This window comes from Melanotaenia boesemani, chromosome 10, assembly GCF_017639745.1.
Source record: "Melanotaenia boesemani isolate fMelBoe1 chromosome 10, fMelBoe1.pri, whole genome shotgun sequence".
Taxonomy (NCBI): domain Eukaryota; kingdom Metazoa; phylum Chordata; class Actinopteri; order Atheriniformes; family Melanotaeniidae; genus Melanotaenia; species Melanotaenia boesemani.
In genome coordinates this window covers 11,749,302-11,753,636 of record NC_055691.1, presented here as the reverse complement: position 1 = coordinate 11,753,636, position 4,335 = coordinate 11,749,302, and the positions used below count along the sequence as shown (strand labels likewise).

General features: G+C 40.8%; 1 protein-coding gene across 1 annotated transcript in view; it reads right to left on the bottom strand.

The window, feature by feature from the left end:
• The window catches only part of b3gnt9 (UDP-GlcNAc:betaGal beta-1,3-N-acetylglucosaminyltransferase 9), a 615,230-nt gene that overhangs the window by 407,871 nt on the left and 203,024 nt on the right, over positions 1-4,335 (bottom strand). The gene's annotated exons all lie outside the window — the stretch shown is intronic.

Below are 4,335 nucleotides of genomic sequence, written 5' to 3'. Positions count from 1 at the left end.
GCGCAGGCGTATTAACAGAGCACCGAGTGAAATCGGGCATAATCGCTAAACTCACTCAGCAAAAAAACACTGATATTTAACATCAACACAATGGGAGATAATGCACTTCCAATCACTTGACGTCAGTTGTCAATTTAACGGTATATTTATGCAATTAAACCCAGTAAAAAAATCAAATATAATAATTTATCACCCACTATCAAGAAGATGCTCTTCTATTGACTGCACATCCTGGACATGGTTGATTTAAATATTTTAGCCTAAATAGTTTGGAAAATATCTGCTGATATAATCATTATTATTAAGATCTAAAAGTTAACAAAACAACAACTTTTGTGAAACACACCAGGAATAAATATTTATGGGTCCATTCTGAGCAAAAACTGCTTATTACAACAGAAAGCAGTAATTTAAAATCCAATCTAAAAGATGCAAAAAGCAGACTCAGAACTTCAATTATCACCATTTCTGAAATCTTGTTATTCCATTTGTAAATCAGAAATTATTAATTTATTTTTCTTAGAATTAATGATTATTGTTTGTTTTAAACCATTAAGTTAAAAAAATATAATAAATAAATAGCCCACTGACAATCTAGATGAAGCTTCAAATGTTACCAATAATGAAAGACGACTTGATTACATGAATACTAAAACTAAATAAGGTAAAAATCTTCTGAGATAAGTGGAGGGTCATAATACGGAAGCCCAGCATGGCATGATTATATTTTACTGAAGACGAAATAGTCTAAATAAAGAAGACTAAATTACCCGTTTTGAGTCAGAAGATCCTCAAGAGAAGCCAGCACAATGTATTTTTGACACAATTAGCCTAACTTCCTCTTAATAATAAGCTCTAGCAGTTAATAAGTCAGTAATGAATGATGAATGAATAGAAATTGGAGTTTATTTAATAAATTACCAATAAATCATATCAATTTCACTTTACAGTCTAAACACAAGCAGCCAAAACAGTAAAGCTTGATACCGCTTCTGATTACAGCAAACCTCTTTGTCTGCACTTAATCTGTTAAAGCACTACGCTGCAACAACACACTTCCTCTATTAATATGGACATAAAGTCATTGGCAGCTGTGCTTGTGTTGACTCGATGCTGAGAGGGACACATGTAGACTAGAAACACCTAAAGGAACTGAGCAAAACGGCTTTAATAGACTGGTCTCATTCTCGGATCATTTCTTTTTTGTGAGGTAACGCAAAAGTATTGCGTGCTAACTCAAAAGAAAAAGATAATCCATGTCTCCTGGGGTCTCCGTAAATTCTCACTAGGAAAAGAGGATTTTTATTAAAACCTACAATTAAGTGCTTTTTACAATTAAAGCATAATAAATAAAAACAGCAGAGGTAAGGTCATTCTTTTTTTTTTTTTTAAAAAAGGCATCTAAATTGGAAATAATTGAAAAGTAATTGATCAGCTATTCAGGTAATTAAACAACTAGCTGGAAAAAATAAGGAAATCTGACAATACCAGATGATGGATGGCATGAAAATGCATGACATCTCATATCTGGAGAGAATTGGGATGGAAAAATGTTGCCAGATTCTTTCACCACATCTTACTTGAAGTAAAGAACCCAAACAGGGGACTTTCAATGAGTTGCGGCTGTGAAGAACAAGTTATGTCACGTGCTTTAGGGATGTCCAAACCCAAAAAGCTACTGGAGAGAGATTAATAAGGCTGCAGATAATTTTAAATACACAGATACCATTTGATTTCAAAGTGGTTTGTTTGGGCTGCAACCCTCTAGCAATTAAATATATTAATAGATATCTGTGGAATATAATACTGAAGGCAGGGATATATATATATATATATATATATATATATATATATATATATATATATATATATATGCACCAGGCCAAACAAGCCTGATAAAACTCCTTTTTCAGCCTACTGGCATCTGTCACTGCTGGTGTCCAACAAGCTCGGGGATTACCGCCTCGACAGCTTCTTTCGACAACGCTCCGGTCAGAGAGGAGGGCACGGAGAAAACAATTCCAAGAACTCTTTAATACTGAAGTCGGTTTACAGGATGGTATGTGTATGTGTGGTTTTGTGCATGAGATGAGTATACTAGCAGCAAGAGTTTGCACCGCCTCAGGGAAGGACTCTCTTTGGGATTGTCTGAGGATATGTAGCTCTGCTGCTTGGGCTTAAGCTGTTGTCATAGTGGGACTGCTGTGGTTGTTAGCCATCCCGTGGAGGATCTCATGGATGGCCTTGAGAAGACTGTCCCAGTTGTCAGACACAGGTGTCATGACTGGAGAGCAAATCGTGGCTCCACAGAAGTCTGCCTTTCGAAGTTCTTCCTCATCTGTTTCCTGGGCTTCTACCCACTGCAGCAGTGGCCAAAGGTCTGGATGTTGTCGGAGGAAGGATGATCTTGACTACACCGATTTGGTTGGCTGAGCTCGAGCAAGGTTTTACCACGACTAAGGTTGTCAGCTGGATTATCTGGTGCCAACATACTACCCGGTTGAGCCTGCAAAGTTCTTGAATTTCTGTGACTTATTTCCACAAAGACCTTGTAACGGCATGAGTTGGACATGAGCCACACCAAAACTGTTGTTAAATCGGTCCACAGTGTGATTTAATGGGGCAATAGTGACATTTCTGTCATAGCAATTTTAGCTAGTTGGGCTCCAGCTAAAGTTGCACACAGCTGTGTATGTATGTATGTATGGCATGGACAACTGTTTGTGGATGCTCATTCGCAATCGGGCCATCTCAAACGCCACATGGACCTCATCTTTATTTTCTTGGGTGCCCCATAAGCTCTTTCAGAGGTGTCACAGAAGATATGTGTGGTTTGTCTGGGTGCCTCAGTGTCTGCTACTGATGGAACATAGTATCTGGGGACTTCCACTTGTAGAAGAATGGGACTAATTCATTTTCCCATTGTGTCCAGATATCACGCAGAGCCTCTGGTCTGATCGGTTTGTCCCAGCAAACTCCCACTCTCTACAGCAGGCATGTCAAACTGGTCCAGCAAAGGGCCGTGTGGCTGCAGGTTTTTGTTCCAACCAAGCAGCAGCACACCAGATTTGACTGATTCAATCAACTGATCTCAGTCTTCAGACAGCTGATTGGTCAAACTGTGTGCTCTTGGCTGGCTGGAACAAAAACCTGCAGCCACACGGCCCTTTGCTGGACCAGTTTGACATGCCTGCTCTACAGGGTCTGAATGTGGATCTTTGCTTGGATGGTGAATGGAATGAGGTATCTGAAGGGATTGTATTGTGTTGCTATTACCTTGAAGTTGTTTTTCTTCTATTTTATAATCTTTTATGGTATTCAGTGTGGACGGCAAAGTAAGAATTTAATTGTTCAGGGAAACTTGTTTCCTTACTGGGCAAATGACAATAAACACTTTAAATCTTGAATCTTTGATTCTGTGTAGATGTTCCTCAGAGTTGGCTGTGAATACTCAGCTGGTCTGTGGTTGTACCCAAAGAGATCAGTGAGGCAGTTCCAGCAAAGACCTAAGACTGGCTCTTCTGGATCTTGGTGGTGTGGATGATTCCAGGGCTCTGTGGAGCTGTCTACTGCTTCAGGAGGTAGAGGTTTGGCATAGCCCAACTGTTTGAGCTTCTGTATCTTTTGACAGTAGGCGTTAGGTAGAGCAGTGTCTTTGGCTTATCAGCGTTCTGTGCTTCATAGCTGTGAAGCAGTATGTGCTCTGGAGCTCAGACCACAGAGCTTGCCTTGCTTCTTAGCAGTGGTGTGGCATACCTTGTTACTATGTCTACTTGTACTTTGACTGTGTGCGGTTCTAACAGCTCTAGGGCTTGCTGATCTTCTTTGGAGCGTGTAATGGGTTTGGTGTTGGCATAGGGATTTCTATCAACTCCAAACAGATGTTCAACATATTGCTGCAGTTCTGAGTTGGGAGACATGATGAAGTAGCAGTGAGGGGTTCAGGTTGGCTGGGCCTTGCAGTGTCCAACCAAGAGCAGTACACACAGCTAGGTGACTCCCAGGAGGACCAGCTCCTACTGGCCGTTTTAGAAGGAGCAGATGTGGAAAGTCGGAGCATATGAGCAGAAGCAGTTGGACCTTTGTCAAGCATCGGTAGTGGAAGGCCTTGCAGGTGGGAGTATTTGCTCATGAGCGACTTGACGGGATAGCTATGTTCAGACAGGCTCAACTTATCAGCAGTGAAGGCGTGATAGATGTTGTGTCTTTGTTTAGGAGCATGAGCTCCGTTGTCCAGGATGGCAAAAGCTTCTACGGAGTTCCCACTGTTGTACAGTTGTACTTTCACTACCTTTAGTATGACTCTCTGCCGGACAACTCGGACGATCAACGTAG